The following is a 26584-nucleotide window of genomic DNA, read 5'->3' on the forward strand; positions in this document are numbered from 1 at the left end:
ATTGGGCAAGGCAGTCCATTTTTCAATGAAAATCTCATCACAATCAATGGGAATAAACATATTTATGATTGTGTCAAAAAGTCACATTGAGTTTACAACATGATGTGTTAACTTTCAGATTAATTACATCATAGATGCAGTTTTTTGTTGTGCATTTTAAAAAAAAATTCAATAATAATTTTTGTTTTAATAATTTTTATTCGTGCCACAAGTAGGCTTACATTAACACTGCAATGAAGTTACTGTTCGGTGCACAGAGAATTCAGAATGTCCAATTCACCTCTTTCACATCTTTCGGGACTTGTGGTAGGAAACCGGAGCACGCGGAGTAAACCCATGCAGACACGGGAAGAATGTGCAGACTACACATAGATAGTGACCCAAGTGGGATTCAAACACAAGTTCCTGGAGCTGTGAAGCAATAGTGCTAACCACTGTGCTATCATGCCACCATAAAATTTTGATCTATGCGTTTAGGAGTGTAATTAGGAAGCAATGTTTGCAAAATGTTGTGGAATTCGAGAACTTAACTCTCCCAAAATGCCGGGTCAGTTGAAATTTTCAAGACTGTAATTGATTGATGAGCTAAGTCTAGAGTGGGACCATTGAATGTGGTGGTTATTAAGTTGAGCATGTTTGATGATAGCTGACTTGTGCCATTCACTGTGTCTGGTGCAAGTTTGATGTTTCTTGAGTCTAGTGTATACGCTGCAGCCTGTATTCCTAATGTAGGCAAGTCTATAATTGTCTATAATGCTGTAAATTCGTGATATATCAACAAAGTTCCTTGCCTTTGTGGGTTTGAAGGATGAGGTGGAGATTCTTGGTTGATTTGTAACAGAGTTCTCTGTCCACTGACTTGAGTACACATAATAGTCTGTACGAGGTGGAACCGATATATGGGAGGCTGATTCAAGTAGTTGTTAAACAGCAAATAACAGGTGGACATGTGTTAGTGACAAAAAAACCTCTGCAAGGAACATCCACTCAATGGATTCTTTTCACATAAGATTACCATGTGCCCACCTGTTTCTCATTTGGAGGCTCCTGAGGTTGAAGGGTCAATAGGAAGCCCTTCAGTGCTCACAGGTAAGATAAGAATTCAACTCCTCTCCCCAAGGCTTTCTCCTAAAATAAAAACTGCCTCTCTCCAGAGCTTTCTCCAAAATCTGCCTCTCTCTCTGCAGCTTGTCAAAATGTCTCTCTGCATTCGCTGGCTCCACCAACAATGACCTCATCTCCCCAAGCTGAAAAGCAAATCATTTCTGCAGGCTGCAAAGCACATTAACTCCCCAGGGACTTCCCCAGTCAAACCAGTCCATTAGCCTAGACTAAAAAAACATTTTTCTTTGTCAATTTCACCTTCTGGCTGCGAAAAACACCCAGGCCTTGCAATATTTTTTCAAAAACATGGCCACTGCAATCAAACACACTCTAACCCCAGTTTTTAACCCTTTAATTCTCCAATACATAGAATTCAATATTCCTAAAGTCTTCCAGTCGTCACACACATTTTACCGAGACTGCCATTTTCAGGAACGCTTCCTGTGAAATATAATAGGTCCTCAAAAATAGTTAGAAATGCATGCTTTGCACTCCAAGGCAGAGGAAACAGATTACTCAGCAAAATTAAAATAATTGACAGTGATCAATTGTAACTGGAAATGTTGTGAACCTCAAAATTAGGTTACAGTTTTCAACTCATCATTCTTCGGTGCAGTATTTTGCACAATATAATAGTTAAAATTGCACAATGTGTGTGACAGTTCTTTTGCTTGGCATCCTTCCATCTGAGAGAGATTTTGAGAACACAGCCTTAGATTTTGTGAGGTCAGATAAGATCATCAGCTGCATTTCTTTTGATGGTCCCTCCCGACCCCAACAACCTTCGCCCACATAACGCAAAGGCAGGAGCCACCAAAATACATGAACCGAAGACTGCATTTTGACTTGTAAAATCACGCTTGTATGAATAATTTATGAATTGAAATCCTCTCAAAAACTCTCCCTCCCATGGACTCCCAACCCCATCACAAACTCTGCCTCATTCCATAATGCAACCTGGCCCTTGCACAGTATCCCTCCCTGCAAGTCTGCAACCAAACCCCCTCTCACACACACTCTCTGCTACCCCGAACTCTTAAACTCTTCCCCTCCACCTCTATCTCTTCAGTCTCACCCTCACTCTTGCACCTCAATCTCACCCCTCATTCTTCCATTCTCACAATCTCACTCACCTGGCTTGCCTGATGTCTTCAAGGTAGTCTGCCTCACTCATAGTGGCCATGCACCTCTCCCTCGCCTCAGGGTGTTGTTGCATGCCTGTTGCTGGCCTGGGTCAACACCTCTGCTCATTAGCTCCTTGTGACTTGATTTGGGGTGTCGTGCCTCGCGCATCTGTTGCTGGCCTGGGTCCACTAATGCTGGAAGCTGGCGCAAGCGTACTTGCGTTGCCTTCTCAGCGGCTGACCTTCTAGCTTGATTTGACAGTTGCACCTCGTAATTGCTAGCCTGGGTCCGCTCTTGCTGGCACCCAACCCAAACCGGCTTGCCTCCTCTCCTCGGCGGCTGACCTCGTGGCTTGGTTCAGTGGTCGCGCCTGTTGCTAGCCTGGGTCTCCTCGTGCCGGTGCCCAGTGCAAACCTGCTCGCTTGCTCAGCTCCTCATGTCTTGATTCGCAAACCACAGCAGCATCACCCTCACCTCTCGTCATGATCTCACGCTTAGTTACCGGTTTTGCCACTCTTTCATACCCACCACTCGTAAATTTAGCTCTGCATTTGAGTTGAGTAATCAGCCTCTGATTGGATGCCAGTGCACTGACCCAGTGCAGGGGCTCCCATTGGTTGCAGCCCTGGGCCGAGGCACTTCTGTTTCATTGTAAATCCGCATCTGCCGCCAACTGCTTTGGACCTCTGAAACCACATGGTGCCTTAGTGGCACCTCCTGCCCACAGCTGGTGTCGCCATTTGCATTGGTCATCAGGTAGAGTTTCCCACTTGTCATAACTGATGTTGAGAGCTTTCATGACTTTATTGACGATATCCTTGAATCAGATTTCGATCTCTCATTCGTTAGCACAGGCTAACTCTCGGTATAGCGTATCCTTGGGGATGAAGCAATCTGCCATGCTGTGCACATTAACAAGGCAGTAACGCCTTCTTTGTTGGCTTGCGCTAGCATGCATGGCATGCCAGGCGTAAAGAGGACTGCTTCATTGGTGATTTTGGTCTTTCTATGTGATGCCAAGAACGCATCGTAGACACCGAAGATGGACGTAATTGTGCCTTTTCTCTTGGTAGTTGTAGGTTGTCCAGGCTTCACTGCTGTATAGCAATGTGCTGAGGTTTAAGGCAGCTTGGACCTGTGGGTTCATTTGTTGTTTCTTCATGCCTGTTTTGTTAGTCGGTCAAAGTCGGTGGCTGCTTTTCCAATGTGCGTGCTAAGCACTTGGTCAAGAGACAGACTGTTTGTCACCATATATCCAAGGTAGCAGAATTTGTTGACTCCTTTCGGGGGCGTGTTGTTAAGCCTGATCACAGGCCCTGTCCCATTATTACAGTTTCCTTGACATTGATGGCAGGGAAAACATGACACAGACAAGAGACAGGCAATTCATCAGTGTTTGAGCTGGTCTTCTGTCTGGGCAACTAGTGTGGTGTCACCAGCATGCAGAGGTACCTAATCAGAACATGCCTCACTTTTTGCTTTCTGTCTAAATGGGTTGAGAAGTTTCCCATCTGATAGTGTGTGGACGTACGCTCCTTCCATGTCAGCAGGGATAGCATAGGTCAGTAGGACAGAGAAAAAGACGCCGAACAGAATAGGGGCTAAGATATAGTCCTGTTTCATTCTCCACTCTCAAAACTGTCCGAGTTGGAGCCGTTTAACCTAATCGTTCTGTGAATGTGGCCATGGTAGGACCTTATAAGACTATGAGGCTTCGGGGGACAGCCAATTTTCTCTCATATCTGGTAGAGGCGCCTTGTACTCACGGTGTCAAAGATGTTTTCTGCTCCTTCCAATTTTCTTGAAGCAGACTTCGGGAGAAGATCATGTCTACCATGCATTTGCCTGCTCCAAAGTCACATAGTGACTCTGGATATATTTGTTGAAGGGACTCTGGCAAAGGCCTTCCCAGTGTCGCTGAGGAGTGGGATGCCCCAATAGTCAATGCAATCATCTCGATCACCTTTCTTCTTGTATAACATGATGATATCTATAAACATTTCAACGTGTTGGTTAAAGCTGCATCCCAGGACTTGGGCACATAATTTAGGTAGGTATGTCAGTGCAATTCTGAGGGACTGCTGTATTGCTGAAGGAACGTCTTTCAGAAAATCAGCGAAGACAGACCCTAGTTGTCTGTTCAGGTTCAATCCTCTGACTTCAAAGTGAGGGGCAATACAGAGGAACCTAATGGCATCTTCACCCAATACACGCACACCGCAAGCGGGCCCACACACTTTGACCATGCAGAAATCTCAATTTTGTGCCCCCCCCCATCATCCATGGCAATTGGACCAACTTCTATCACAGCCAAGATCATCCAACCCAGAGACCAGTAATGAAAGTTGAAAGCTTCTTTATCGCTTCGTATTATCAGACACCATAAGAAAAGTGCAGAACTTGAACTTTTATCACTGATTTATTTCTTTTTATATAATCCCTAGAACATAATGAATCTCATTTGGAATTTAAGTCAAATTTTAATGCCACAAATATGATATAGTTAACCCATAATAATATTTTTCGGCATGTTTAATATGCAAGTATTAAAAATTACTTCTACTCATCTGAAACAGGCTCATATCTCATTTCATAGCAGTTTGGGTTGCATACTAATCAGTGCTTCATTATCCCTGGCCTAGATTGGATACTAAGAAGAATATTTTTGTTACAGAGGAGTGAAACATGGCTATGCACAGGACATAAAGTACAGGATACAACAGCACAGACCTATATATGCTGTATCCTTACTAAATATTTCAATGCATAATCAGTGCTAGTATATTGCACTGTATCAGCATCAAGGAAAATTAACTGAGGTAAACACTATAGCAGCCCAGGGACACTTCTACCTAAATTTTGTGATTACATTTTAAGTGCTCCCTGTCACAGATATCATAAACTGATTAAATCATTTCATGCCTGACCCCTACTGACTATGCTAAGTGGAGATGGTGCTATTAATAACTACCCATTTTTGACAGCCGCCCAGGGGCAATGAAGCCTTTTGCGGCAACAGCCTCTCTCGCTCTCTCTCTCTCTCACTTTCCCAATGCTGAATATTGATTCGTATTATAAATGTTGTCAAACACGGTACACAGTTCAGCAGATCCAGAGTGGCAGGTCGTCAGCAGCAGCATTAGCAGATGTCAGGTCAGGAATCAAAGGGCCTGCTGGACGCTTTGGGGATGAGATTCATCGATTCTATAAAACCATGAAACAGATCAAAAGCATTTGAAATGATGGAAGCGGTCATGGCAGAATGAGGATGAACCTTCCTACATGATCGTCCCAGGAGAAAAGCTTCACATGTAAGTCTTGGTTTATATCTTTTTATTCATTATTTTTATTGGTATTCCCAATCTTCTCCCTCTCCCCCAACCCCACACAGATGCAATGTTTACTCTCTTTCAAAGGCCTCCAGTAACACGTGCAGCATCCTTTGCTGAGACAGAATGCCACTAGCTAGATTCCCCTTTGATTCCAAAGTCAAATTCAGCATCATCACCTGTGTTTCATTCTTTCACAGGATAGGAGTGTCCATGACAAGGGCAGTATTTGCCGTCAATCCCCCAATTACCCTTGAACCATTTGGCCATTTCTGGGGGCAGTTAAGAGTCGACATTGTTGTGGGTCTGAAGTCACATGTAGGCCAGACCAGGTAGGGACAGCAGATTCCATCCCCTAAAGGACATTAGTAAACCAGTCAGGTTTTTAACGAAAATCAATGATCGTTTCATGGTCACCATTACTAAGATTAACTTTCAATTTTAGATGTATTAATTAATTTAATTTAAAATCAAGCAGTTAATGTGGTGGGATATGAACCTGTGTCCCCAGAGGATTAGCCTGGATCTCTGAATTAGTAACAATAATAATCTTTACTAATAATCTTTATTGTCACAAGTAGACTTACATTAACACTGCAATGAAGTTACTGCGAAAAGCCCCGCGTCTATTATCTAATTCCTAAGCATCCCCACCTCTTTAACTAACCCCGCCCTTTATACACACATAAGACAGACAAGCAGAGGGGAAAGAGGGGTGTAAAAAAATATATATGAAATGTAAAGGGATAAAAGTCTCTGTTTCAGATGGACATCTTCCAGTTTGATTCTTTTAGGATAGGCCTTCGCTCTCAGTCTCCTCTTCCTGAGACTTCTAAAAGCATCCCACTGGCAAGACCCAATCACTGTCTGTTGCCGGGCCGAACAGTCTTTGGCCATTCCATTGGCTACTAACCAACCAATTGACCAGAATCTCTCCGATCTCTCAGGTGCCAGAAAGTCTGAGTTCTTCCATTCAAAATCTATATCTCCGAAGCACAGGGCACTATTTTCCACTTCTGATTTCCTCACTTCCGCTGCTCGACTTAAAGGTATATGCCCATAAATATCCATGGAGCAAAAATGATAACAAAGCAAAAGAAATGGGAAATAAGGGAATCAGCAGATTTTAGATTTAGATTTGTCACGTGTACCAAGTACAATGAAGAGTATTGTTCTGCGTACCGTCAAAACAGATCATTCCGTGCATGAAAAAACATAGGACATACGATAAATATACAATGTAAATACGTAGACATTGGATGAAGGATACGGAGTACAGTGCTACAACAGTAGAGAAGATGCTTAGAGAGATCAGTTCAATCCATAAGAGGGTCATTTAGGATACTAGTAACAGCGGGGAATAAGCTATTTTTGGATTGGATTGGATTTGTTTATTGTCATGTGTACCAAGGTACAGTGAAAAGTATTTTTCTGCGAGCAGCTCAACAGATCATTAAGTACATGAAAAGAAAAGGATATAAAAGAAAATACTTAATAGGGCAACAGAAGGTGCACAGTGTAACTACATATCACCAGCATCGGGTGAAGCATTCAGGATGTAGTATTAATGAGGTCAGTCCATAAGAGGGTCGTTTGGAAGTCTGGTAACAGTGGGGAAAAAGCTGTTTTCGAGTCCGTTCCTGCGTGTTCTCAGACTTTTGTATTCCTGCCGGATGGAAGAAGTTGGAAGAGTGAGTAAGCCGGGTGGGAGGGGTCTTTGATTATGCTGCCCGCTTTCCTCAGACGGCGGGAGGTGTAGATGGAGTCAATGGATGGGAGGTAGGTTCGTGTGATGGACTGGGTTGTGTTCACGATTCTGAAGTTTCTTGCTGTCTTGGCTCGAGCAGTTGCCATACCAGGCTGTGATGCAGCCAGATAGGATACTTTCTATGGTGCATCTGTAAAAGTTGGTAAGAGTTCATGTGAACATGCCAAATTTCCTTAGTTTCTGAGGACGTTTAGGCGCTGCTGTGCTTTCTTAGTGGTAGTGTCGACGTGGGTGGACCAGGACAGATTTTTGGAGATGTACCCCATTTGAAACTACTAACCATCTCCACCTCATCCCCGTCGATGCTGATAGGGGTGTGTACAGTACTTTGCTTTCTGGAGTCAGTGACCAGCTCTTTAGTTTTGCTGGCATTGAGGGATAGATTGTTGTCGCTGCACCACTCCACTAGTTTCTCTATCTCTCTCCTGTACTCGTCGTTATTTGAGATCCAGCCCATTATGGTTGTATCGTCAGCAAACTTGTACATGGAGCTGGAACCAAATTTTTGATTCTGTTAGTAGTGCGTGTTCTCAGACTTTTGTCTTCTGCACGATGGAAGAGGTTGGAAGAGAGAATAACACGGGTGGGAGGGGTCTTTTGATTATGCTGCCCTCTTTCCCAAGGCAACAAGAGTTGTAGACAGAGGCAATGGGTAGGAGGCAGGTTTGTATGATGGACTGGGCTGTGTTCACGACTCTATAGTTCCTTACGGTCTTGGGCTAAGCAGTTGCCATAACAAGCTGTGATGCAGCCAGATAGGATGCTTTCTATGGTGCATCTGTAAAAAATTGGTAAGAGTCAATGTGGACATGCCAAATTTCCTTTGTTTCCCGAGGACATATAGACACTGTTGTGCTTTCTTGATCATAGCATCGGCCTGAGTGGACCAGGACAGATTGTTGCTGATGTTTACACATAGGAATTTGAAACTGTCAACCATCTCCATCTCAGCATCATTGAAGTAGACTGGGTTGTGTACAACACTTCACTTTCTGAAGTCAATGACCAGCTCCTTAGTTTTGCTGATGTTGAGGGAGTGATTGTTGTCGTTGCACCATGTAACTAGGTTCTCTATCTCCCTCCTGTCCTCTGACTCATTGTTGTTTGAGAACGGAAAGAGTCCTTACAGCATGTTGTGCAGAAAGGCCATGGCAGCTTGCAATACCTCAAATTTGACAAAATCAATTTAATGCTAATTCCCTTAGTAGGGTCAAGTTAATTAAGAAGTAATCAAAACATGATGAACAAATGCCTTAGTGCGATTATTTAACTTTAAATCAGATTCACCGTTGCTACCTCTTCTGAAAAGAAAAAATAAATAGATATACAACCAATCAACCTTTCTTCCGTGCTATCCATTTCAGACAATGTTAGAATATTTCTGTCTAGCCAGCACTGATGATATCAGTGGTACTAGCTTGGGGAAGTTATTGATGGCGCAAAGAATTGAATTAACATTGAGACACACAGCCATAAACTCAATGACTCAGCCCCAGTTGGGTCTGCTAATTCAGCTCACTCACACCCTGGGTTTCAGTAACTGCTTCAAACCAATAATTTCATCAGTACTCACTGTTGAACAATCTCTCCAAAACAAAAAGCGGGTAAATGCACAAGCGCAGGTTGAGTCCAACTATAACATCCTCCCTGCTCAATATGAATGTAATTAGAGTTAGAGAGAGTTTCTCTTCTATTCCTTCATGGGATTTGGGTGTGTTGCTCGTTTTAAGTAAGTGTGCTTAACACTCACTTGGCTCTGTTTCTTTCTCTATGCTCTGGAGTCGCCAGGTGCCGTAACAGACACCGTCACAAGTATCAAGGTCAAGTTCAAAGCAATAAAGCTATACACCGATTAGTAAGTCCAAAACAATTAGAGTTTATTATAAAACAATTATAATAACACTCATGCACATGCTAAAGACTAACTTACTTCTACCATTAAACGACTAATACTTATCTAAGAAGGAACCGGCAAGGTCAGGGAACAAGGCCTTCGTTCCGTTCTGGTCTGCAACTTCGGGTTACTATCGGTCGCAAAGGGTATAAGTAATGCCTGGGTCAAGTAGCGATCGTCCTTTGGCACTTACTTATCGATGGCTGCTGCTCGACGGCTGGTGTAAAAGACAGGATTCTGGAGGCTGGAGTCGGAGGCCGGAGACAGGAGACTGAACCATGTGCGGAACCTCTCTTTTATAGGTCCCCGGGGGTCCGTGCCCCTTGGGGCGGGCTTCCTCACCTGCTGGGGATCGATTGGGCCTTTTCCCAATCGATATGATTTGAACCCCCCTATCCTAGGGCCGTTCCTTGATGGTTGGGGCAGTTCTTAGGACTCATTGTCCTGGCTTCGCTGGCTCCATCGTGTCTGCTTCGCTATTGAAAGTATCAATTGATACTTGATTGTATCTATTGTGTCCGGGACTGTCCCGGTATCACCTCATTACTATGCTAACTGTTTTCCCATTTACAGCGCTGCCTGAACTCTGCAGCTGTCGGGAAACCGGTTTTTGCAAGTGTCTCAATGCTGAAAGCTTCTGCAAGCTGTTTGCTCTTTACTATGTCCATTTTTCCCTGCATTCTTTGCAGTCTTCCATTTTGTGTTACCAGTGGCCATCTTAGATGGCTACAGGTGTCACATGGCTAGGCCAGCATTTTTTGCCCATCCTTAATTGCCCTTGAACTGAGTGGCTTGCTAGGCCATTTCAATTATTTTTTAAATTAGTTAACTGAATTTAAATTCCACCATTTGCCGTGGTGGGATTTGAAACCATGTCCCCAGGTCATTATCCTGGGTCTCTGCTTTACTGGTCCTTAGACACTACCACTGTGCCACCACCTCCCCAAGCCCCCCTGCCCCGTCCCTGGGTTCATAATTCCTTTCCAGTGACTCCAGGTTAGAATGTTAGAGAAAGTTTAATGCGGAAAAGTGTGAGGTGGTTCACTTTGGAAGGAGTAACAGGAATGCAGAGTACTGGGCTAATGGCAAGATTCTTGGTAGGGTAGATGAACAGAGAGATCTCGGCATCCAGGTACATGAATCCCTGAAAGTTGCCATCCAGGTTAATAGGGCTGTTAAGAAGGCATATGGTGTGCTAGCCTTTATCAGTAGGGGGATTGAGTTTCGGAGCCACAAGGTCATGCTGCAGCTGTACAAAACTCTGGTGCGGTCGCACCTGGAGTACTGCGTGGAGTTCTGGTCACCACATTATAGGGAGGATGTGGAAGCTTTGGAAAGGGTTCAGAGGAGATTTACTAGGATGTTGCCAGGTATGGAGGGAAGGTCTTACGACGAAAGGCTCAGGGACTTGATGTTGTTTTCGTTAGAGAGGAGAAGGCTGAGAGGTGACTTAATAGAGACATATAAGATAGTCAGAGGGTTAGATAGGGTGGACAGTGAGAGTCTTTTTCCTCGGATGGTGATGACCAACACGAGGGGACATAGCTTTAAATTGAGTGGTGGTAGATATAGGACAGATGTCAGGGGCAGTTTCTTTACTCAGAGAGTAGTAGGGGTGTGGAATGCCCTGCCTGCAACAGTAGTAGACTCGCCAAATTTAAGGGCATTTAAGTGGTCACTGGATAGACATATGGATGAAAATGGAATAGTGTAGGTCAGATAGGCTTCACATGGTTTCACGGGTCGGCGCAACATCGAGGGCCGAAGGGCCCGTACTGCGCTGTAATGTTTTATGTTCTATGGTAGATAATCATCCGAAATTCACTGTTGTTCACATAAGAGAAGATACCACCTTGAAATTATGACCTAATACAAATGGAGGGAAGAAGCCGACCAAAGAGAAGTGTACTACAATTTTTAATCCATCAATTTTTAAATATTTCTGTCGGTGTAGTAAATGCTGACACTTTCATAAGGAAAATGGCTTCCAGGGCTTCGTGACAATGTGAAGGAGCTGAATTAACATATACAATTGAAATGACACAATTGCTGATGTTAACTCTGTTTTCCTATAATGTCACCTCAGTAACTCATCCAGCCCAGTACCCCAAGGATATTTATTTAAAAAAAGACAAGACAAATATACAGAAAAAAAACAAAAAGGGTTATTAAAGTGCATTGTTTTGGCAGTGTAAGGCAGAGTGGTCTAAGTAGTTGGATTCGAAACATGTCTCTTCAGAGATATGAGCTGAAATCAAACACTTCCAGTTGATTTAGTGGTTCACAGTTTAAGTATGATTCTCAATGAAAACCTAAGAGTTGAAATTCTCATTCTCCAAATTTGCATTTACTCAAATTATCCCTTGGCTTTCAATTGATAGAGAAGCTATGACTATCATTGTGAGCTTATACACATCAAATGGCCACTCGAGTGAGATACCAATGTATGACTGCTGCCATAGGCCAAGTGTGACTTCTATCAAAAAGAAAGGAAAACAATCGGAGGAAAGAAGTTTGAGGGGGAAACAAGTTAGTCAAATATTGACTGAAGGAATATTGCAAACAAAAATCACCAATTGCTTGGTGACTAAAATAAGCTTGGAACACTGCTCGGGAAACCTCTCCACGGTTGTCATGCTGATGGGGGGCACTGTATTGTTGGAAATTCACTATTTTGGATGTGTTAAACTGGTAGCTGCTTGACCCAGTGGTTCAGGGAGGAATTAAGGATCTCAAGGCATTACTGAAACAGCAGCAGAGTCGTTCTAGATTCCTGTACAACATTCTCTCTAAAATATCAATAAAGCAGATCAACTGGTCATTCATTTCATTTGTGTGAACCTGCTGTGCACAGTATGGTTGCCATGCTTTTTCTTATTCATTCTTATTTTCAATTTCATTTTCAATTTTCATTATCATTTCATTTTCATTCTTGGGATGTGAGCATCACTGACAATGCCAGCATTTATTGCCAATACCTAATTGCCCCTTGAACCACTGCAGTCCGTGGTGTAGATACATTCACAGTGCTGTTGGGGCATATTCTCGAATATTGACCCAGCCACAGTCAAGGAACAGTGGTATAATTCCAATCCAGGATGGTGCATGACTTGGAAGGGGACTTGCAGGTGATGGTGTTCTCATGCATCTGCTACCCTTGTTTTTCTTGGTAGCAACAGTCATGGATTTGGAAGATGCTGTTAAAAAAGCCTTGGCAAGTTGCTGCAGTGCATCTTATAGATGGTACGCACTGCTGCCACAATGTACTGGTGATAGAGGGAATGATTATTTAAGGTAGGGGGTGAGGTGCCAATCAAGTGGGCTACTTTGACCTGACTGTCAAGCTTTTTTGAATGCTGTTGGAAATAAACCTGTCCAGGCAAGTAAGGCATTTTCAGTACATTCCTGATCTGTGCCCTGTAGATAGGCTTTGAGGAGTAAGGAGGTGAGTTATCAACCACAGAATTCCCAACCTCTGAGCTGCTATTGTAGCCACAGTATTTATATGGCAGGTCCATTTAAGTTTCTGGTCAATGGTAACCCCCAGGATGTTAATGGTGTGTGATTCAGCATTGTAATACCATTGAATGTCACAGGGCGATAGTTAGATTCTCTCTATTGGAGGTAATAATTGCCTGAAACAAGTGTGGCATGAAAATTACTTGCCACTTCTGAGCCCAATGTTGTCCAGGTTTTGCTACATATAGACATGGACATCTTCAGTAACTGAGGAATGGTACCGAACATTGTGCAATCATCAGCAAACATCTCGTCCTCTGACCTTATGACGGACTGAAGATCATTGATTAAGCAACTGGAGATGTTTGACCGAGCATACTACCATGAGGATCAACTGTCCTAGGGCTGAGATGATAAGCCTACACCCAACTTCCTTTAACTTTTACTTTTAACTCTGATCAGTACAGCATCCCCCCCCCCCCCCCCCCCCTCCCCAATTCCCACTGACCTCAATTTTGCTCGGGCTCCTTGATGCTTCACTCAGTCAAATACTACCTTGACGTCAAAGGCAGTCATTCTCATCTCATATCTGGAATTCAGCTCTTTTGTCCAAATTGGGCCAAGCTGTAATGAGGTCTGGAGCTGAGTGGACCCCGGCAATATCTAAACTGAGTTGTTGCTGAAGTGCCGCTTTATGGCACTTTCAATGACCCATCCCATCACCTTGCAAATGATTGATGGGGCAGTAAGTTGCTGAATTGTATGTGGCCTGCTTTTTAGGGAAAGGAGAAAGCTGGGAAATTTTCCACATTGTTAGGTAGATGGTATTGTTACATAATATCAGTCTTTCTACTTACATGAAGCATTTTGAGAAATTTCTGCACCATGTCAAGTATTTTTTCTGAATGTTGCTGCAGTGCAAATTAAAAGTACCATTATTCGTGCTGTCATTCTATACTCATACGGGGTTCAAACAATACCAAAGCACTTATTATGTATGCATGGTTCAGGCCCCTCTCCAACCACATGCAAACTGGCACCAATCCACTAGCCTCCAGTGAAAGGGAGGCACTATCATACTTCGGCAGTAATTACATTGATTAATCTTCATATTATGGAGTCTGCAGAGGGCAAGTACATTCTGACTCTCTATTTCCATAGAGGTGAGAAATTGAAATGGTGGGAAATGGCAGAGGAGGATATAATCTTGACAGTAATAGTACCATGTTGTTGGTATCCATTCATTCATAATGGAGTGATTTGATTTAACTGATAGCATTCTTGTCACTGAATCAGAACTCGGGCATATAATCCAGGCTGATGCGGAGGTGCAGGTGGGAGTTACGCATGGCTGGAGATGCCTACTTTTGGAAGTTAAACCAAAGGAAATTGATCCCATGGCATCAGGGAATGTTCTTGTTGTCCCAGCCAACATTTCTCCCTCAACCAACAGAAGCAGATTCATTGGTTAATTATCTCACATGGCATTGTGTGACTTTGCTGTCAAGGATGCAAAAACCTTACAAATGCAAGTTCTTCCTTTGCTGACGATGAAATGCTTTAAAAGAAAATTGCTTGTAATCACAGCATAAAAGCAACGTTTTAGAGGACAAAGGGAGTTTGGCACCAACAGAGGCACAGTCTGTTCTCATTTTCTGGATTGATCCACCTTCTACAGTCACTTGCACTTTCACTCATCTAAAAGTTTTAGATGGAACAATATGTCCAGTACAGCTCTAAGAGGAGCTTGGGAAGAGCAATTATTCACAGGTGTGACACATTCATATCTAATCTCTTAATGCACACATTAGCAGTTTATGATCGCTATGCTTGTCTTACACACAGAGACCTTCAGTGAGATGCAAGCATATAGAAGTTGGTGAAAGACAAGCTGCGGAAATATTTACTTCACATTGTGGAACTGAGAAAGGAATGGCACAAACTCAGTGGAGCAGCAATCAATGGCAACTTACCAGATCAACCCCTCAGATAAGGGGAATGAAAGGTGCATCATCAGAACCAAATATTTCCCTCTCTAGAATGATTCAAGTATCCAAAAGCACAGCTAGAATTTCACCAGTCGGATAAAAGTAGTTTTTTTTTAGTGCAAGGTTTTCTATTGCACAGATGGTACACTGATGTTCTCTACATCACCATATTGCAAGCAACAGCAGTCCCAAGTTTGGCAACAATACAAGTGCTTCCAAAAAGGGTAGAGAATCAACCATCAAGTCAAGGCTCTTCCAGCAGTAATAATGCTGGTGGCCGGAAATGATAACCTGCCTATTTTCCCCGCCACGATTTGAGCGCACGATGTATGAATGTATCCAACTTTCAACTAATGCAAAAACACACGCACACAACCCCCAAGCATGGACGAAAACGGATAAAACTTTAGAGCATCACATCTTAAAACTTCGGCAAGTAAAAAGTTAAGTCAGAAAACAAGCTATTCGCGGATTGTCGGCTGCTTGTTTACAACTAAAGGGCCACTTTCCGCCAGAGCTACTGGTACCGAGGTTTCTCACGGGAGCAGTAGTTGTGGCCGGTTGATTATCTTTTGTCTTAGGGACAGTGGAGTTGATTTGGAATCCTCCTGTAGGAACTCTTGATTTGCAGCAATGAGGACTTCTGGTGGGATTTAAAATCATAAACAGCTCAGCTTCGTTGAGAGGTATTTCAGAAGCTAGATAGATAGGGTAAGGCTGTTGACCCTTCTGTCCCTATGGCAGTCTCTCTTCCTGGTGGTTCAAATCCAGTGTCTCTTTTAAACCCAAGAGATGAATCAGGTGATCTCTCTGGTTTCAATCTGGATTTATCATCGCCATTGGCAGACATCTCAGAAAAAATGTGGGTCCATAAAACATGTTGTGTCCTTCGCAAATGCAACATAGAAGCTATTGTAGGTTAATGCCCTTTGCTCAGAAAAAGTATATGTATGTTCAGCTGATGACATTATCGATTAATATTCTGCATAACACATATTCACAAAGAGACAGGTCACCCCAAGTCATCCCTTTTCTAGGGATCCAAATTCTGCAATATAAAAGGGGCTATCTGCAAAAGACATCAAAAATGTTAAAATGTAGCTTTTAACACACATATGCCTTTGTATTAGGTAATATATAAAATTAAACTTTTTAAGGGGGTAGATCATTAACGAAACTACAATGGCACAGCCTTACCTTGTGAAATTGGTTGTTCTGTTGTTTAGAGGTCACCATGACAGCATTGAGTGCATTTAATCAGTCACGTGATAGCTTTTCATGTCAATGATTTTAAGTTATCGATCATGCAGCGCAAAGAAAAGAATAACTAGGCTGCATTTTCAGGAGAGTTACAGGGTTATTCGCTGTATTGTATATATTATTATACTATCTTTTCTTACGCTGTCAAAGGTTATTTGGAAAGGCAAGCAGGCAAAAACGAATACAAAACACCAGTCGAAAGAAAATGAATGACGAGGTCAAGATACAAAATTCAACACAGCCTGACACACATACTGGTTACATCAATATTTCTTGTCTGGATGCAGATCCAATCAAAAGCAAATTAGGCTTGGAAAGATATCAAGAGCAATCAAAATGTAATTCTTTTACACACACCTCGTTTTCTACACGAGGCTCCATTCTGCATTATTAAACAGCAATCATAAGGTAGGTTTCACAACATAAGTGAGTTTCTCTAATCTCAATAGATAAATAGAGCATTAGGGAAGTACTTCAGTGTACAAGGATAATGACGTGACAGAAAAACAAGAATCAGTGGTTGTTGAGTTTGGCTGGGGGGGGGCAGTGGGAGAAATGTTACGGTCAGAGAAAAACAAAAATGGTACATGCTCTTCGGAGATTAGACAGATAAAAATACCACAATTCCGATTGCTAACAGAAGCTTTTGCATTTGCTCAGAAATCTGAAACGATCTAAAATGTTACCCATATTGCACTTCTAGTTGCTGTGTATTCTCAGCATTCACATTTCTCATTGTTGCCATTCTTGGGCAATGACTGATGTATTAGTAACATATTTCTCATCCGTACTATCACAGAATTGTTAAGGCGGCGTAGGAGGCCATTTGGCCCATCATGTCTGCACTGGCTCTCCAAATGAGCATCATGATGTAGTGCCATACCCTGCCTCACTCTGTGCCCCTGCGCATTGTTCCTATTCAAATAATGATCCAATGCCCTCCTGAATCCTCGATAGAATCTTCCTCCACCATACCTGAACCAATTGCTGTGTGAAAGGTTTTTTTCTCACCTCACATTTGCTTCATTTACAAATCTCTTTAAATCTGTGCCCTTGTGCTCCTTTTACAAGGGGTAACAGTTTCTCCTATCTACTCTGTCCAGCCCCCTCAGAATTTTGAGCATCTCTATCAAATCTCCTCTTAACCTTCTTTTCTCCAAGGAGAACAATCCCAACCTCTCAAGTCTATCCTCATAAATGAAATTTCTTGGGCGGGATTCTCCCAGCCCGGGGCCGGGCTGGCGAATCCCCGCAACCGGGCCACGCCACCCCAAGTCGGCACGCGATTCTCCACGGAGCGGAGAATCGGCGCAATTGGCGCCGGCGTGTTTGATGTGGCGCCGGTCTCGGGCTTTTGTGTGCGGCCGGGCCGCCGATTCTCCAGCCCAGATGGGCCGAGCGGCCGCTCTAAAAAGGCAGAGTCCCGCCGGCGCCGTCCACGCCTGGTCGCAGCCGGCGGGAACTCTGCATGCAGGGTCAGGAGGTGGCCTGTGGGGTGGGAGGGGGGCTCCGACACCAGGGGGTGCCTCCGATGGGGCCTGGCCCATGATCGGGGCCCACCAATCGGCGGGCTGGCCTCTCGCTTCCCGGGCCGATTTTCTTACCCGCCAGCCCTTGAACAGTTAGTAAAGCATATGGTATGCACCATGTTGCGTCGGGGCCGGCACGTTGAGGGAGGCCACCGCGCATGCGCGGGTTGGTGCGGCGCACAGTTTGCGCCGGGATGGGGGGCTGGAGCGGCGTGAACCGCTCCAGCGCCATCCTGGCCCCTGTAGGGGCCAGAATCAGTACTCCCAGAGGCCCGTTCACACCATCGTGAAATGCAATGGTGTTTCCGATGTCGTGGACACTCTGCCACCGATTGGGAGGATCCCGCCCCTTATCCCTGAAACCTCTCCTGCACTCTCTCCGTTCACATCTTTCCTATAGTGTTGTGCCCTGAACTGTACACAATACTGCAGCTGTGTTCTAACTCATGTCTTGTATAAGTTCAGCATAACCTCCTTGCCCTTTTACTCTATGCCGCTATTAATTAAGTTCAGAATACCACATGCTTTATTAACTGCTCGCTCCAACCTGTCCTGCCACCTTCAATGATTTTTGCACATATGTACCCAGATTCCTCTGATCCTGCATCTCATTTAAGAATTTTACCCCTTTTTTAAATATTGTCTCTCTGTGTTTTTCCTACTAAAATGCATCACCTCACACTTCTCTGCATTGCCATGGCAGCGGACTGACATGCTGTACATTTCTAATATTTTGTTTTTGTTTTAGTGATTTATATTTGGGACAACGTGGTGCTAGAAATTAGATTAGAACATAGAACATAGAACAGTACAGCACAGAACAGGCCCTTCGGCCCTCAATGTTGTGCCGAGCCATGATCACCCTACTCAAACCCACGTATCCACCCTATACCCGTAACCCAACAACCCTCCCCCTTAACCTTACTTTTTTTTTTATTAGGACACTACGGGCAATTTAGCATGGCCAATCCACCTAACCTGCACATCTTTGGACTGTGGGAGGAAACCGGAGCACCCGGAGGAAACCCACGCACACAGGGGGAGGACGTGCAGACTCCACACAGACAGTGACCCAGCCGGGAATCGAACCTGGGACCCTGGAGCTGTGAAGCATTTATGCTAACCACCATGCTACCCTGCTGCCCTAAATAATTTGTTGGGTGCCAATTAACAGTCATAGGCTGCAGTAAAAACACAACTGGTTCACTGGCATCCTTCAGTAAGGGAACCTTACTTAGCCCAATGGATTTAATTGCCTCAATAGTGTTTCTGTTCTTTCTGCCTCCAAAGCACTGGTAGAAAGTAGCCTCAGTATATTATAGGTAGAGGAGTAGGCCATTTAGCCCATTAAGTCTGTTCTGCTGTTTAATGAAATCATGGCTGATCTTCAACCGAACTCTACATACCTGCCTTCACCCTATATTTCGTAACACCCTCGGTTAACAAAAACTTAGCATCTCAGATTTAAAATTAATAATTGATCCAGCTATTTTTAGAAGCGAGTTCCAATCTTCTGTCAGCCTTTGTTTCCAGCATTCAATCTCAACTTTTAAGCAATGTCCCCTATACCTGGGGCTGGTTTAGCACAGTGGGCCAAGAAGCTGGCTTGTAATGCAGAACAAAACCAGCAACGCGGGTTCAATTCCCGTTCCAGCCTCCCCGAACAGGCGCCAGAATGAAGGGGCTTTTCACAGTAACTTCATTGAAGCCTACTTGTGACAATAAGCGGTTATTATTATTCCTAGGCAGCCCAATTATTTGATGTAGTTTCTATCCGTCCTATCAGTTCTCCTTTAAATTTTGATCAAATAACCCTTTGACCTTCTAACATCCAGGGTCTACAACACCCAGTTTGTGAAATGTCTCCACGTAATTTAACTCTTGGGAGTCCAGGTATCATTCTACTGAATCTACACTGCACTCTCTCCAACATCAATGTATCCTTTCTAAGATGCGGTGTCCAGAATTGCTCACCATACTCCAGGGTGTGGTCTAACCAGGATTTCATATAGCTAGAGAATGATTTCTACTCCCTTCTTTTCTAGTCCGCTAGGTATAAACCTTATTCCATTAACCTTTTTAATTATTTCCTGTAACTGTTCACTCTGACCCTCCAATTTTACTGTTTCGGTCGAGATCCCATCCTTTCCTCTTTGCACTTCAGAATTATTTACATTTTACTAGCCTGCCTCCATGCTTCTTCAATTTCTCACCTTCCTTCTTGGTGCAGAGAGCAAATTTTGATGTTTCTCTCTGCTCATTCATTATATTCTTTTAACTAATTTTTAATCACTACCAATTGTTAGGCCAGATGAGCATGCAGTTAAGAATCAGACATGATGGATTGCAAAGGTAACCACATTTAGACCAGGTCAGATGAGGAAGGCAGATTTTCGTTCCCAAAAGGACACTGGGAGATGAGCTGTATATTTAAGACACTTTTCTAGCTTTGTGGTTATTTCTGCAAATTATTAATGTAAATGAAGAACTAGACCAATTCCAACGCAGGTCCCTAAAACTGGCTCGATCTTGCCAGCTAAATAAAGAATTTGAAAAAAAATTAATTGAAGGGACGTGGGCTTCACTGACTAGGCTAGCATTCATTGCCCATCCCCAAGTGCCCTGGAGAAGATGATGGTGAGCAGATTTCTTAAACCGCTACAGTCCATTTGGTGCAGGTTCATCCACTTTGCTGTTTGGAAGGGAGTTCCAGGATTTTGACCCAGTGACAGTGCAGGAACGGCAATATATTTCCAAGTCAGGATGATGTGTGGCTTGGAGGGGAACTTCCAGGTAGGGGTGCCCCCATGTATCTGTTGCTCTTGTCCTTCGAGATGGCAGCGGTTGTGGGTTTGGAAGGTGCTGTCTAAGGAGCCTTGGTGCGTTCCTGTAGTGCATCTTGCAGATGGTACACACTGCTGCCACTGTGCGTCAGTGGTGGAGGAAGCAAATGTTTGTGGATGGGGTGCCAATCAAGTGGACTGCTGTTTGCTGGAGTGTTGTTGGAGCTGCACCCATGCAGGCAGAGTATTCCATCAAACTCTCGACTTGTGTCTTTTAATATTGTGGACAAGCTTTGGGAAGGCAGGAGGTAAGTTACTCACTGCAGGATTCCTGATCTCTGACCTGCTCTTGTAGCCATGGCACTTGTATGGCTAGCCCAGTTATCAAAGAATTTGAGAATCCCTCCAGTGCAGAAGGTGGCCATTTGGCCCACAGAGTCGGCACCGACTCTCTGAAAGAGCACTCTACCTAGGCCCATTCCCCGCCCTATCACCGTAACTCCAGCTAACCCTTGGACATGAAGAGGCAGTTTGGCGGAGACAATTTACCTGACCTGCACATCTTAAGTTTCTGGCCAACGGGAACCCCCACCAGGGTGTTGATAGTGGGGGTTTCGGCGATGGTAATGCCATTGAATGTCATGGGGCATTGGTTTGATTCTCTCTTGTTGGAGACGGTCACTTCCTGGCATTTGTATGATATGAATGTTACTTGCCACTTGCCAGCCCAAGCCTGCATATTGTCCAGATCCTGTTGCATTTGGACATGGACTGTTTCAGTATCTAAGGAATACAATGCTGCTGAACATCGTGCACTCATCAGCGAACATCCTCACTTCTGACCTAATGATGGAAGAAAAGTCATTGCTAAAGCAGCTGAAGATGGTTGGTTGGGCCTGGAACACTACCCTGAGGAACTCCTGCAGTGATGCCCCGCAGCTGAGATGATTGACTTCCAACAGCCACAAACATCTTGCTTTTTGTTAGATATGACTCCACCTGGCACAGAGTTTCTCCCGATTCCCATCGACACAGTTTTGCTCGGACTCCTTGATGCTATATTCGGTCAAATGCAGCCTTTTTTGAAAAAATATTTAGAGTACCCAATTCATTTTTTCCAATTAAGGGGCAATTTAGAGTGGCCAATCCACCTCGCTGGCACATTTTTGGGTTGTGGGGGCGAAATCCACGCAAACACGGGGAGAATGTGCAAATTCCACACGGAGAGTGGCCCAGATCCGGGTTTGAACCTGGGACCTCAGCGGCGTGAGGCCACATTGCTAACCCACTGCGCCACTGTGCTGCCCCATCAAAAGCAGCCTTGACATCAAGAGCAGTCATTCTCATCTCACGTCTGAAATTCAGCTCTTTTGTCCATGATTGAACCAAGGCTGTAATGAGGTCAAGAGCGGAGTGGCCTTGATCCAACCCAAACTGAGAATCAGTGAAATAGGTTATTATTGTTCAGTAAGTGCCAGTTAATAACATTGTCGATGACCCCTTTTGCCACTTTACTGATGATTGACAGCAGCCTGGTGCTTGGTAATTGGCTGAGTTGCATTTGTCCTGATTCTTGTGTACAGGGCATACCTGGGCAATTTTTCACATCGTCGGGTAAGTGCCAGTGTGGTAGCTGGACTGGAACAGCTTGTCTAGTGGCGTAGCAATTCTGGAATACATATTTTCAATAGTAAAGCCAGAATATTGTCAGGGCCCATAAACTTTGCAATATCATCTGTCTTAAGCCATTTCTTGATATCACATGGAGTGAATCAAATTGGCTGAAGACTGACATCTGTGATGTTGGTCTCCAGAGGAGGCTGGGATGGATCATCCACTCGGCACTGCTGGCTGGAATTCTTCAGCCTCATCTTTTGCACTGACGTGCTGGGCTCCACTATCATCGAGGAATAAGATATTTGTGGAGCCTCTTCCTCCAGTGAGTTGTTAAATTGTCCACTACCATTCACAACCAGATGTGGCAGGACCGCAGAGCTGATAAAACAATAATTAAAGACCTAATACTTTAACATTTCTGCCTACAGGGGTATTTTGCCTGTGTTATGATCTCAGTGGAGACCAGTAACTTTTTTTAAAAACGCAGCTGAAATTCAACACCCCACCTTTTTCAAACAGAATTATCATACAGGAGTCAACAAAGAAAACACTAAATACTATCTAACCTATACTCTAACATCCAAAATTAACATGGGTTAAGCATGCGTTAACAGGCTAGCTATGGTTAAATATAACTTACAAATTGAACATTAAAGGCAAATACAGCCGAGAAAGAGTGTATAAATAGGCTCAGAGTCCACTCTCATGTTGGTTATCATAGGGATTCGTAAGGTTCTTCAAAGTCTGTTCTCATGAGGATTTTCAGCTCCTCCTTCGAGGGCATAGTCTGATCCCCAGCTGACAGCAGTGCACAACCAAGCGGAGTTCCGTGGGAACAAAAAAAAAAATTTAGAGTACCAAATTTTTTTTTCCACTTAAGGGCCAATTTTTAGCACGGCCAATTCACCTACCCTGCACATCTTTGGGTTGTGGAGGTAAGACACACGCAGACAATGTGCAAACTCTACGGGGCCAGGATCGAACCTGGGTCCTCAGTGCCATGAGGCAGCAATGCTAACCACTGCGGCACCATACCACTCTACATGGACACAATCTTCGCCACAAATTGCACGTCTGCTCAACATGGTCTAGATCTTGGCAAATATCTGGCATTGTTATCTTCAACCAACAGAAACAGCTCCAACAGCTTATTTGTTTTCTTCCCTTATCTCAGTTTCTGAATCTGGCCCATTCTTCAGCTACTTGCTCACAGCTTTTGCTGCACAGCTTGGACTGATCGGTATCCTTTTATATATTTCACCAAAGTCCTGCCAACCTCACTTGGGGTTTTTGGTTTTCTTGGAAACAGGGGTGTTCAGTATCCTTTCCTTGTTTACCTTTTCTGCTTCCCTTTCAAGTTTATCCTCAGTTCAGATTCTGTTTTGAGCAACAAGCTTTTTCCAAGAATGGAGGTATCAATTACAAGGGGTCACAATTTCAAGGTGAGAGGGGAAAAGTTTAAGGGAGATGTGCGTGGAAAGTTTTTTACGCAGAGGGTGGTGGGTGCCTGGAACGCTTTGCCACCGGAGGTGGTAGAGGCAGGTACGATAGCATCATTTAAGATGCATCTGGACAGATATATGAACGGGTGGGGAACAGAGGGAAGTAGACTTTGGAAAATAGGCAACAGGTTTAGATAAAGGATCTGGATCGGCGCAGGCTGGGAGGGCCGAAGGGCCTGTTCCTGTGCTGTAATTTTCTTTGTTCTTGTTCTAAGGATCTGCCTTAAAGATATACAAATTTGATTAGAAATCAAGATATTCTCACATCTGCAAGGAACAGATTGAGGTGCCATTGCTTACTGGGAAGTCTGATTAATAAGAAACACAGCTTTGGACCCAGCACAGCTCTTTAATACAGTAATTTATTTTCTCAAATCTTCTTTGAAAATATTCTCAAATGGGAGAAATTTCTGACAGCACAACCTTTAAATGCCAAACAACAAATTTATAATTAAGGTGATTGTTTTCTGGAGAGTTACATACCTATATAGATTAGTTAAAGAAAGAATTTTGACAGCAACAGATGTAACAAGGTCAGATTAGGTCAAGCAGAAAATGGGCAGGTGTGTCTACAAATGGAAGAGGCTTTATTCATTATTTCTCTCTCTCACACACACACTTGCTTTGAGTAAAATTAACATGTGACTGATATGTCCAGGTCCCTTGGCAAGTGCTCTTGAATTTATTCTCCAAAGTGGATACCCAAGAATTATTCCCCTGAACTGGAGCGGGATTCTCCCCTACCCGGCGTGACGGAGGGTGCCGGCGTAGGGGAGTGGCGCCAACCACTCAGGGGTCGCGCCTCCCCAAAGGTGGGGAATTCTCCCCACCTTTGGGGGCCAGCCCCGCGCCGGAGCAGTTTGCACCAGAAGACTGGCGCAAACACCCGGCGCAGTCGGAAGCGGGGCTGGCCGAAAGGCTTTCGGCGGTCGGCGCATGCGCCGGCAGTGACGTCAGCGGCAGCTGGCCGCTGACGTCACTGCCGGCGCATGCGCGATGCGGGGTTCTCCTCCGCGTCCGCCATGGCGGAGGCCGTGGCGGCGCGGAAGGAGAAAGAGTGCCCCCACGGCACTGCCCCGCGGAGTGAGCGGGGGGCCCCAATCGCGGGCCAGGCCTCCGTGGGGGCACCCCCCCCCCCGGGTCCGATCGCCCCCCGCCCCCCCAGGACTCCGGGGGCCCGCTCGCGCCGCTGAGTCCGCCGTTTCAGAGGTGGTGTAAACCTCGGCGGCGGGAGAAGGCCTCCCAGCGGCGGGACTTCGGCCCATCCGGGCCGGAGATTTGAGGTAAGTTTTTTAACAAATGAAATCCCGCCGGCGCCAGCTGTTTTCACAGGCTGCCGGCGGGATTTGCACAACGCCGGTTTATGACCGGCGGGAGAATTCAAAAACCTGCGGGAGCGGAAATAACGCCGCTTCCCGCCTATTCTCCGACCCTGCGTGGGGTCGGAGAATCCCGCCCCTGAAGTGAAAACCCACAAATTATCCCTCTTAACTGTAAATGATTGTTGAAGACATTACAAATATTTTTCCAAATGGATTTCTCCCATTTGAGAATATTAACCAGAGGCAGCCCAATTGGACTTTAAAATATTAAAATATTGAAACCATGATTGCAAGAACTAAGCTAATGTTTTACACGGATCACATCAAGATCCACATAACCAATTATATCAGCACTTTGAGGGCCATATTAGACAACAGGAGTATTGCCAAATTAATTATGGCACTTTTTGAAACTTTTAAAAAGTACTTTCTTACTCAAATATACTTTAAATATGCAATAAAGAGCGAGTAAAGTATCCAAAACAAACCAGAAAGAATCATATAAAGAAATCACTATAATAATAATAAATGCATGTTCTTCCACGGTACAATTAGTTCCATTATTAAGGAGGGTGGTCACTGAAGTCAAAGGTTGAGGTCAACTCTCAGATACACTTTAGGATAATGGTGATGCACAGGAGGAATAAAAAGCTATCACCATGAGGTCTATTTCGTTCATCGAGGTAAACTACAAAGCTGTCACAAAATCATTTTGTACAATAAGTGAATTTGACCAATCAACGCCAAGTCAGGTCTTTGTGCTGTACAAATGTTTTTGCACAGGTCCTTAAATGGCATCAGGATTACACAAGAACATTTCTGGGTTTTTTTTAAAAGGTCTGAGAAATTAATTTAGATGTCATTCTCAACTCTGAAGGTAGCATGGTTCTTGGCAAAATATGCTCATCCACTATGAAAATACAATTCACCCTCCAAGTCAAGCGTTTATTTTATACGCCAAGTTCAAACATCGCATGAATAGTGACCAAATTACATTGCACATGGGATACAGGGTAACTTGCTACAGTGGATTCAAAATTGGCTTTGTCAGAGGGTGATGACTGGTGGCTGCTTTAGTTGCTGGAAGCCAGTGTCCAGTGGCGTACCACAGGGATCTGTGCTGGGTCCCCTTTTATGCATAAATGACTATGTGGAGGGGGCGGGGGGTAGGATCAGTAAGTTTGCAAATTACACAAAGATTGGGCGGGTGGTTAACAGTGAGGTTCACATGTTTTGGGGTTGTGAAGATTCTGGGTGGGAGTGTTCGCAGTCTTAGCCAGGATAGTGGAGGAGGAGGTGGACCCGACCCTTTGGTGGCGACATTTGGGGTCTCAGAGAAGCCGGGGCTCATGGCGAGGAGGAAGGCTGATGTTGTGACCTTCGCCTCTCTGATTGCACGGCAGCAAATTTTGCTGGAGTGGCAGTCGGCATCGCCACCAGGTGTAGCGGTTTGGTTTGGTGACCTGTACAACTTCCTGCAGTTAAAGAAGATAAGGTATGAGTTATGGGGCTCTTCAGGGGGGTTTGAGGAAAGGTGGAGATATTTGTGACCATGTCTGAGGGGCTGTTCGTTGCCGGGGGGGGGGGGGGGATGAAAAAGGGGAAAAATCTGTATAGACTGTATAGTTGATTGCTGGGAAGTATGTTTCCCGGGGCGTATATTTGCTGTAACCTATTTTGATACATGTTTGTAACAAAATGATTTTTTTTAAAAACGGTGTCGTTGAGTGTCTTGGGTTACAGGAAGATATGGACGGGATGATCAAATGGGCAGAAAAGTGGCAAATGGAATTTAACCCTGAAAAGTGTGAGGTGATACACTTTGGAAGATGTAATGTGACAAGGAAGTATTCAATGAATGGCCTGATTCTGGGGAGTTGATTAATAAGCGGATCAGGAATTAT

At 44.3% G+C, this 26584-nt stretch overlaps 1 protein-coding gene and 1 long non-coding RNA gene across 3 annotated transcripts in view; one reads left to right on the forward strand and one right to left on the reverse strand.

The window, feature by feature from the left end:
- Window positions 1-26584, reverse strand: part of camkmt (calmodulin-lysine N-methyltransferase) — a 391947-nt gene that overhangs the window by 239286 nt on the left and 126077 nt on the right. The window lies entirely within an intron of this gene.
- The window catches only part of LOC119974504, a 43331-nt gene continuing 21796 nt past the window's right edge, over window positions 5050-26584 (forward strand). The window contains exon 1 of the long non-coding RNA XR_005462517.1: window positions 5050-5540. This is a non-coding gene — a long non-coding RNA (uncharacterized LOC119974504). The remainder of the gene's footprint in view (window positions 5541-26584) is intronic.

This window comes from Scyliorhinus canicula, chromosome 1 (genome assembly GCF_902713615.1).
Source record: "Scyliorhinus canicula chromosome 1, sScyCan1.1, whole genome shotgun sequence".
NCBI lineage: Eukaryota > Metazoa > Chordata > Chondrichthyes > Carcharhiniformes > Scyliorhinidae > Scyliorhinus > Scyliorhinus canicula.